Genomic DNA, 11,122 nt, shown 5'->3' with positions numbered 1-11,122 from the left:
GCCCTGCTTTCCCATTTCCCTTTGCTTATCCCTGCAGCCCCCTGTGCTGCTTTTGGGTCCCCCAGGTTAATTTGTCCTTGAATTTTGATTGTGAAAATGCAACACCTCCATCTTGGTTGATGATTTTCTTTTCTTCTCCCTCTTCTCCCTCATCCTTGCTGATAGCTGCAGGAACGTGGGCAGATGTGAAGCCCCCTCCCAGCCCTGGCTCTTGTGCTGAGACCTGATGGAGACGTGACACATTCCTGCAGGTAACGTAGCCCTGCAAACGTCCTGGGAGGTGGAAGGACTTACAAACGCAGGTGGAAGCAAAGCAAACAAACAAAATTGGGGAAAAGGGGCTGAAATCAAAAGCTCATCTCTCATCTCTCTTTGTTTAAGCCAGTTAGAGGAGTTCCGTGCAAAGAGGAATTACTTTGAGGTAACTCAGACACCTTTCTTTTCTCCGTGGGTGTCTCCAAAGGCAAAACTAATTCACTTCTTCTGCTCCATCAGGTCTCCCCTCCATTGTTCCCCACTAATGTAATTTTTTTTTTTTGTCTTACTTCAGAAACATTCCTGCCTGAGTAATCGTCTCCAGCACAGAGAGCGAGGAGAGGAAATTAAGACGTTATTGAGGGTTTGAGAGATATCTCATGTTTCAGAGAGGATCAGGCGGCCTTTTTTTCCCCTTTAAGGTGTGTGTTACGGGGAGGTTAGGCAAACATGTTGGATGGCTTAGCTGTGGGGGAGATGGCTGGGGTGGAGCGGGGCTGATGTTCAGGAAGCTGCGATGCTTCTCTCGTCACAGCAATAAATATGTCCTTACTTCCACACGTGGGTCTGTCTACAGCAGGTGATCTCTTGGGGGAAGAGTTTCATGTTCAGTGGTCTCCAAGGGCAATCACAAGAAGTTTTTAATAGGTGGTTCCCAATTTTACTTGGGGAAGGGAGGAGGCTGGACTACAGGAGGTGTCAGACCAGATTTTTTTTTTTTGGTGGCATGAAGCAAAACTGAAGCTGACACATAACTTTTGAGTTGTTCTTTCACTTTCAACAACCACAAGCTGAAGGAAACTGAGCTGCTTCCACCAGGCAGGTGATTTATCTTCTTACAGGAAAGTTCATTTTTTAACTAAAGAACAACGAGACCTTACACATGAAAAATCCATCAGCAAAGGTTCTTCCAGGGTAACACAGTGGATTTCAGTTTTTCCCACGTGTTTCCCAGGGCAGCTGTGGAGACCTGCATGGAGATTTTAAGCCAGATTCAGAGCATCTTTGTTTTACTCTGCTCCTTTTCATGGAGTCCTTGAAGAGATGGTGTCCTGTCCCCAACAGCCACCCTGGCCGTGGCCACCAAACTGCTGAGATGGTTCACTTTGCTTAATTCACAGAGCCTTTGTGGTGCTTGTGACCTGTTGGTTGACTCCATAAGAAAGAAATAACGGAGAAATTAGCATAAATATTGCACTTGGGATTAAACTGTGCTTGCAGGTGCCTTTGCAGCAAGGGGTGCAAAAATGATAGCTCCAAAGTCGGTCTGGGAATAGCAGGTGCCTCACCTGAGCTTCCTGATGGTGTAACTTTTAGCCTCCCAATGTCCTGTGGGAAGGAGTTCCCCCAGCTAATGTTGCACTCTATAAAACAGGACCTCCTTGGTTTGTTTTGCAGGTGATGGAGTGACCTTGGGTTTGTTCATTGAGCACCCCGGTTCTCCCCAGTGCAAGAGGAACAACCCCACGGTTTGGAGGCTTTGCAAACTGCGGGTGAGCTGTGCTGGGAGCTGGACAGTCACAGCGTGCGGTGGAGTGGAAAACAGTGCTGTGCAGATAGTGTCACCAACACGGAGCACTTTATGTCAGTTTACAACATTTTTATTCTGTCTGTTATAAACCTACCCAGATTTCTCAGTCATGTCCTAGAGTGGACCAGTCATTGTGATGTGTTTTCCCACTACTATTCATACAAAAAAACATAAGGAGATTCTCTCCAAGGAGATGAAAAATCCTACTAATGTCATCTTTTATTGGACCTTTCACTATGTTTATTGAAATAACCTCGCACCCGTTTATCCGTTCACCCATGTGTTTTCTTGCGGATAAGGTGCAATCCAACGCTTTGATATTTCGCTTTACTAATGCAGAGAGAATGTGTTTGAAAGAAAGCCAGGCTGAAGGAAATCCGTACCTTGCTGGTGGACTGAATATGCTTTTTGCCTCTGTGTGTGAATGAATTAACTTTGCTTGAGCTCCCTGTATTCCCTGCTCAGGACTTGGTGGGACGACGATTTCCAAAACCTTGCGGAGTGGATGCTGCTGAAAGCTCGAAGGTCTATGAGCATGGCCTCTGCTCTGGTGGCTTCCAGGAAAAGCAAAGTTGAGAAACGGACTTGGCTTGTCCCAGTGCTGCCCTGCTCCCAGCAGGAAAACATCTTGAGGTGCAGGTTTGTGAAAAAGAAGCAGTATTAGGGCTGCAAGGGCGCAATACAGACACCCTGCTCCCAGTCCTGCAACGTGGAGGTGAGACTGGGACTAATCGCAGGTCTTGGCTGAATCCTTGGTGAATCAGGGCTTGGAGAAAACTATTTCTTTGATGTCTGTTGATTTCTGTGGAAGTCAGACAGCTAAACACCTTTTGGGCTCTGGGTCTAACCTGGGAAGCGTGGTGTAGGTAAGGTGCTGTCCTACCACTTCTGCACTTGGATGCTATCCTGCCACAACAGGAATGGAAGTATTTTCCTCCATAGACTGCAAAAGGCAAAGGATCAGCTGCAGTCTGACGGTGGGGAGGCTGGTTTTCACCCCACCAGACAATCACGGTCACCTGGGGATGCTGGACTGTCCGTACCTGGTGGTGGGAGAGACCAGAGGAAGGGGGCTGAAGAATTTCCCAGGGCTGAGAAAAAAAGCCAGCCTTCATCAAAAAAAAAAGGGGCTACAAATCCTGAAGACACCAAGTACAATGGAGGCAAAAGCCTCAAGTGATATACAGACAGAAGTTGCAGGTATTTAAGTCACTTAGGCATTATTAATATTTGCTTTGTCAAAAGTGAGATAGGTTTCTCTGGCATGTGCCTTGCAGCAGGTTAAAATAAAAGACCAGCATGGTCCCTTCTGGACTTGCAGCTCCTGAAAACAGAGCCAGCCCCAGTGTGTAATAGGATCTTCGCTGGTATTCCGGGGCTTGAATAATATTATGGTGACTTTGCATAGATTTTGCCCTTAATGCAAATAGGGAAATGATTTTCTAATCAGGTAAGATAAGGCTGAAACATGATAGATAGAGTTGGACTTGTTAATGAAATATAAAGAAGTAGACTGTAGGTCCATAAACTATTCTTTAAAATAATGCAACATTTATAAAAAAATGAGTTTGGCTAACAGTGATGTGAGAGACCCTTGATGCAAATCTTTGTAATGAGTCCATTTCGATGAGCATTTGAAAAATATATATGTATTTATTTGCATTGATATGTTTATATGGCTTTACATATCAACTTAGTCAGGAAAAATTGAATAAAATGTCTCAGGTCTGGGAAATGAGAAGAGATTATGAAAAGCAGATTTAATATAGCACCGTTTTTTGATGTTTGTGGCACATTTCATCATATTGCCAGAGACACCCAATTACACAGCTTGCAGAGTAATCAGCAAATGGGGGATCTGAAGGAGAATATTAACTGTGGTCTTTTTTTTCACCTTCCTCCTCCTCCTTTTTTAGCAAATATTATGTTATGCTTTATGGAAATGGATCAAAATGCCACATGTGCAGTTAATACTGAGCTCTGGAGCTCTTTCAAATCTTATTTTTCCCCTCGCATTGTATTTTTCTGGAACAAACCTCCTGATAACTTTAGGACATGGTTTTTAAGGCCAAAACATCACCTTGAACTTCCTGCAGGTCTGGGTTCCAGTTTTAGCAGGTGGCTGACTTTACCTCATTGACCTTGCACGAGGGGCAAAATCAGGTCTTATTGTTAATTGCAGATAACCACGTGCGAGGACGTGACTGAAGCTCATCCGTTTGTTTCCCTCTTGGTGGAGGCAGGAATTGACTGAGCTATTTGGTAGCCTTGAAGGTCACAGGCTCTCCTTATCCACAGGGTTTTTAATATTCAAAGCAAACCTGTAACTGCAGTGGAAAAGGAAATCTAGTGATTAATATTCCCCTTATTGTGGAAACAAATAACAATGGTTGCAGTCTAGGACAATTGTGGCTGGCTGATATTTTGGGTGCATGTGATCAAACAGTCCTTGAATGCACTGATGGAATCGGGTCGTAAAAGTTAGAACTAAAAATATTGCAGGCAGGGGTGTTCCCAGGCTCTGCCCATATTCCCACTGTTCCTGGCCCTCTGCCCAGCTTAAGAGAAAGTCACTTTTCTTGAGAATGCCAGAAAAGTTATTAATCATTATTACAAATGTACTTGCTTTTTTTTCCTGATGACGTTTTCCCTACTATCTTTTTTCCTCTACGATATTTCTACGGTTGGGAACAGAAACAGGGATGTCATATTGGTGGGGGGTGACATTCTGAAATTGAATAATTTGATTCTTTTTCAAGAGCTTCATTATCAGATGACTTCAGGAAAAATTCTCAATAAATTCTTTCCATCAGCTTCATCAGGCATGAAATTAGGCCTGTAGCCAAGATGTAAAGCCTTTGACATCGCTAGCAACTTCTTGCCCAAACAGAAGTTTTGCCGTGTGGGTTGTGTTCAAACTAACCCTGAGGGAGCAGCAATGTAGAGGAATGAGCTTTGTAAAAGCATCTCCACTGTCTTCTCGAGCACAGCCCACCCTGGCTTGCTTGCCATAGAAAAGGGAACAAGTCTTCCATCAAAAGAACAGAAACATCTCCAGCATTGCAGGAGATCATTTGAGAATGGTCAAATTTACGCCGCACTGCTGTTTTTAAAGACAAACTCTCCGATCAGGTCTTTCTGATCACTGCCCCATCGGGCAGGAATTTATCTCCTGGTTCCTGGGAGGGCAGCACGATGTGGGCACCGTTACCTGACCCACACCCCGCATCCGGGTTTTCTGCACTAGAAGATGCCTCATAGACACGACTGAGGTACAAACCAGGTCAGCCTGCTTGCATTGCCACCCCTGCTGATGGGCTTGAGTAGTTGTTAATGAAGGATTCACAAAATAAATTTTCCTTGATTTTTTTTTTCTTTTTTATTAGCGGAGTATGAAAACAGGCAATAATTTTACAGAAAGCAGGACTGGCACAATTGGTACATAGCATCATGCTGCAGCTTTTCAGAAATGTATATAAACTCTTTTTTTTTTCATCTTTTACCTACCAGAATAAATAAATATGATACACATTTGAGTTCCTCGATAGTGAATTCTAAAGCACAAGGTCTTACACTACAGCTCAATTTTACAGCGATCTGTACAGTATAGTACTTTGATTTCCTTTTTGTTCTCCTTTAAAAGCCTTTGTTCTTTTGCAAGATAGGTTTGACACACAAACACGGTTACACTTTGGAGCTAACTGTACGCCTTGGGTCAGAAGCTGGGAAAAAAAAAATAAATTGATTGCCTCTTGGCATGAGAAAATAAACCAAAAAGTTATTTTCCATTGCACAGACACATCTAAACTTCTCTGGTATGAGATGGCCCTGCTCAGTAGCTAGAGCTGTTAGAAAAGGCTCCGGCCATTCGTAGGGCACCAGAGGCACTGTTTAACTTGCTATGGGTTTAATGTGTGTCTTCCTCAGGCAGCTTTTGCCGAGGGCTTTTAGCTTGGAGCCCAGACTATTAAAAAAAAATAATTGTTTTTGTTAGAATGTGACAAATCTTATATTATTTACAAATTAATTCTGGGGCTAAATTTTGTCCTTAGCTGCATCATTGCTCCACTGAAATCAGTGCGATTACTCCACTATGGCATCACAGCAGTTCAGAGCAGTGGCTGGGTCTTGCTTTACAAGTGTTGGCATTAATGAGAGCTTTCATTAATGAGAGGCACCCAGATTAACAGAAGAGGTGACATTAGCACCTCAGCTTTTGCACCTCTTCCCCAGGCAGCCTGAGAAAGCAGGGGACAACAGGGACGCTGCTATCTGTGCAGCTGGGAACGAAACAATGCGTCTGCAAAGTCTGTGGAAAACAGAGGACATTAATCATTACCCGGCTGTTTTGTAACATGGTGGGAAAGTTGCACACACACACACACACATATATCAGAGTGGGGGATATTTTGTTTGTTTGATCTTGCTTTGCTGGAAATTTGTTTGTTTGGGTGTTTTTTGTGTTTTGTTTATTGCACCAACCTTTTCTTACCCCTCTGCTATGGATTTGGACTGAGAGCAGACCTACTCAGAGAAACAGCCTTTTTTTTTTTTTTTTTCCCCACTCAATAGAAAACACAGGAGATGTATTGTGTTGCTCTAGAATAGATCATAAAAAATCAGCAAGGGGTGCATGGAGGGGTAAGGAGGGAGGAAAAGAAAAATCAACACGGCTTGTAAAAACCAGCAGGAAAGTTCTCTAATTGACTTTTTTCAAGCTTAATTGAGTTATGTTTCATAGCTACTGTAATTAAACTAATAGAATATGTTGGATCTCAATTTGCATTTCCTTTCTACAGAGGTTTATTTAATCCATTACGTATGAACTCTTCAGAAGTGGCCTGAAGTTGCTCAAAATTATCATGTCACTGGAAGTACCCCATGTGGCACACAGGGACAGAAATAGCTCCGGTTCCCTCCTCTGTGTCCACCTGCTTTGGTTTTTCTTCAGCAAAGATGAGCATCTCCTTGGCTGGCTGCCGTGGCAACAGAAACCTAGGGCTGGTCAAAATTCTTCACATGGTAAAATACCTAAATGAGAAATGAGGTGTGGGGGGATCTGCTTGTTGATGGTTATTGTCGTGTTTGGGAGTGGTTTTGTGTTTCCTACACAGAAAATAGTGATTTTTGGTGGGGCAAATACAGGCAAAATTTCTCTCTTTCTTTATTCCCCTCTTCACCATCAAGGATATTTCCACTTGTTTGGCAAAAAATAAAAAAGAAGAAAAAAAGGAGAAAAAAAAGGTTCCCTTTCTGCCTCCCAGCACCATTACTGGATCTTTTCTCACTGGTAATATTTAGTATTTCTCCTGCACTGTTTAAATACCTCCTTTATTTTGTTAATATCTATCAGACTTCTCTTGCCGAGTAGAAAACATTTAACTGCAAACTCTTACCCTGAATAGTACGACCCGTTCTCTCCTGGGCCCTGATCCTGCGAGGGCTGTAGCTAAAACACTTCAAAATTGGGTGAGCAGGGTTTGGAGCTGTAGCTGGTTCACCAAAGAGAGGCACCGTAAGCAAAGCCATAGGAAGGGGAAAAGACCAGCAGAGGAAATTTCCAGATACACAATCTGTTTCAAAATAGGAATTAGGGAGATTATTTTTTTTTTTCCCAATCTCTCCATCGGTGTTTTTAAAGGACCGGGCATATCCTTTTCCCAGCCTCCATGCCATTCTGTGCATTTATTTGGCATTCCTTTCATGCATTAAAAAAATCAACTTGATCGTCTGCATCACGAAACACAAAAGGTTGCTTCTCTTCTTGTATTTATCTCCTTGCGGCTGAAGCTGTAGCAGGGATGCCCTGCCCCAGCACCAAGCTGGCACAGCATCCAGAGAAGACAGATTTTTTTTAATATTTTTTTTCCCCCCATAATATTTTCTCTATCTGACGGGCTAGGATCTCGGGGTTACACTCTTGGCATTTTATACCTGTGATGGAAGAAACTGTGTTATATCAACTGCAATGTTTGTTAAAATGCAGCAGATGTCTGCCTGGACAGTGAGGGGAGTGAAACCTCATTCCATTTTGTTTCTGAGACTCCATCAACAACTTCATTTTCCAAAATAGTTGGGGCTGGTGGAAGGGAAGGGAACAAGCAGACCTCACCTTCTCCATCACAGATCAGAAGGGATTTGCAGTTCTTCCCACCTGAAAAATGTTCAGGTTTGTAAAGTTCAAAGAGGAATGATGCAGAATCTCTTCCTTTGGTCTTCCTGCTACATTCACAGGCTGGAATTGGATGGAGAGTTTCTCCCTGTGTTTTGTTTTGTTTGGTCAGAAAAAGCCCAAAAGCCTGGAGGCATTAAAATAATATGCAGGAAAGAGTCAGTTTTGACAGATAATTCATTATTAAACTTTTGCAAGCTGGGAGCCTAAATTCTAGCTTTTTTTAAATTTCCAAATCAATTTTGGCTTTACGTGTCAGCTTATTCCCATCGTGGATGTATAATTTTTACCATAAGAAGATAAAATCCAAACTGGGCATAAAATACCTCAAGGGCTCATATATATTTAGGGCAATATTTTTTTCTTTTGTTTATTGTTAAATTTTAGATATTTTCATCCTGATTCAGAATGGGAGAAATAATCTCCACGTAAAAAATATTCTCACGCCCTGGTCCAGGACCAGCTGCACCTCGGTCAGCTGCTGCATCACACAGAGGCAGATGAGGATGATACTGAGCAGACGTCTCTGGGGACTGATGGAGATCCAGACATCTCCTCTCCCAGTTTGCTTTCTGGGCTGTGCTGGCCTCATCCTGATGTCCGTGATTTTAATGGCATGCCAGATGCTCTGCCTGGGAAGTTGCTGGTAACTGCTCCAAGCCTGCTGTGAGGATGTCAGCGATACCACGGGAGATGAAGGGGGTCAGGCATCAGGGCTGGTCGAGATGTGTGAAGGCAGAGAATGTTAAAATGAATTTTTGTGCTGAGGCACAGGGAAGAGTTTCTCTCCAAGGCTCGGTGGGGAAGGTCTCGTCTCCCTCTGGAAGATCACGGCAAATCTAGCGCTGGATCAAGCGAGCTTATCTCCTGCTCTCCCTGTCCCCGCCTTGCAGAAGCAGAGCATAAATCCACATGTTCTGACCTTCCTGTGGCAGATGGTGCGGTATCCACCGTGACCTATGGTATCTGCCCTGATCCCAGCCGTCATCGGCCTGCCCAGCCCTGTGGTGCCCAGGCAGAGGAGAGATGTCCGTCTCACCTGGGACAGCGCAAGAGTGACTCAGACCCTCTGTTCCCTGCCGGAAACACCCACTGGCACGAGGTGCAGTTCCGTGGGCATCTTTTACTATTTGAAGAAGAGCTGAAGTCCAGATCTGGTCTCACTGCTGATTACCACCCTCATTCGCTTCATCAGCTCAGTCTAGACTGGCAGCAGGGAACAACATCAGAAGGGGTGTTAATTAAATTTGCAGTTTCTCTGCTCTGGCAAAGCAACTGCATAGCCTACCCATGTGCTGAGGTTAGCAGGAGGCAGAAAAAAAATAAAGGTGAATATAGCTTTATTGAGGAAGGGGAAGGAGAAAAATTAAAGCTTTGTTCTGGTGTCCCTGGTGTGGGTGACAGGCTACAAAAAAATGAAAACTGGGACTTTCAAAGGATCTTTTTGGAGACAGTAAATGTACTTTGGTGGTTTTAATTTAATCAGACTCCTTTGAAAGTGGCAGCCAAAAATCTACTTCCTATGAATACATTTGGTTTTGGCAAAGTGGGAGAATTCTGCTGATCACGAGGGCTGATTTGACAAAGTCAGAAAAACTAAAGCAGGAGACAAAACCCTAAAACTGAAGTGTTTGGCACAATAGGAATATTTAAGGAAGATGTTCCATTCTCCTTGGAAGCTGGTGTGGTCGATTAGCTGCCCCCTCGGGATGTCTGCTCTTGCTACAACTTTATGAGGGACAAAACTTCGTTTCCCACCAAACTTGGCTATTCTTACGTCTCTATTTGAAGGAGTTAGATGTTTTTTCAAGAGGCATTAGTGGAGTTGAAAACACTCCTTTCCCCGTGTTTTAAGAGGTGATTTGACCCCTGGCTTCTGCCAGGTGGGAGGGAGACGGGCAGGAGCCTATGGGTCTACGCTTCATGCTTAAAGCAAGTATGGACCAGCGGATCATCTGTGGTGAATTAGCACAGCTCTGCCCAGTGTGTTAGTGACCGACCTGGCTGAGACGCTTGGGATTCAAACCCAGCACCTGCCACAGATTCACTCTGGATTTTATGCAGTAATAGAGATTAGATCTGGGTATCATCCCTCCCTAACGTTCAGGGTAACAGCAATGGGTTCAAAGGATTTATTTGGTTTGTGGGGGAAAAAAAGAAAAAAAAAAGTGATTTGAGTTGGCAGAAACAGTGCTTCTCAGCAAGGAAAACCGCCCCAGATTGAATGACGGGTCATTCCAATGAAATGAGGCTGAAACCTTACTGAAATAATTTTGAAGCTGGTGAATTTTGGTTACTTGCAAACCTTGTATTTTTGGCCAGTTTAGCTATTCCCCCTCAGCTCCAGTGAATACAAAGAGAACATAAAGCCCCTGCTTATCACCTGCTTTGCCTCCAGCAGTTCAGCATTTTTCACTTGTTATATTTTCACTTGCTAACCAGTTTCTGAAGCTGCAAGGCTTGAGGGTAGAATTTGGTGATCAGAGTGTTTTTCTAAACACAGCTTGCATTAATCAAGTTTTTGTCAAAGAACCATATAATTCATGGTGTATGAACACACCAGGAGTTCATACAAAGTTTTTATTATTCTCTATTGTCAAAGTTGAATCAAAATGCTCTCCAAAAAGAAAACCCCGTAATTTGTAAATAGAGGAGTTTACACTTCACTGAAGATCAAAGAGGAAACAATCTAGATCAAAAATAATCCTCTGAATTTGGCTTTCATTTTTCTCCCCAGCCAGCAGCATTTGGCCAATAGTTTGTCCTCTCTCTTTGAACAAGTGCTATTAAAAAGTAAACAAAAAATGCTTGCCTTAGAGGAAGTGCTTAAACAGGAAATTCACCTTCACATCATTTCCCAGCTGTTATAAAACTGGATTTAGCAGAGAAGGGAGAAGTGGAGCGGTGAAGTGCACAATCATTTTTCTTTGCCATAAACACCTTTAGGATGCTGACCCAAGAAGACCAACTAGCTACGAGCTGAGATCGGGAGGATGGCTGATTTGTTACTTTGATACTAGCTACTAAAATTGAGAAGGAAGGGGGAATAAAAGCAAAAGAGGTCACAGTTCTGTAACACTGACAGTAACACACAGGTGATGGGTGCTGTCAACATTATAAACTATATACAAGACAAAGCAGGACTCTTTCTTTTCCCAAAGAAC

The sequence above is a fragment of the Balearica regulorum genome, chromosome 8 (genome assembly GCF_011004875.1).
Source record: "Balearica regulorum gibbericeps isolate bBalReg1 chromosome 8, bBalReg1.pri, whole genome shotgun sequence".
Lineage (NCBI taxonomy): Eukaryota > Metazoa > Chordata > Aves > Gruiformes > Gruidae > Balearica > Balearica regulorum.
Note: the sequence above shows the minus strand (reverse complement) of the source record.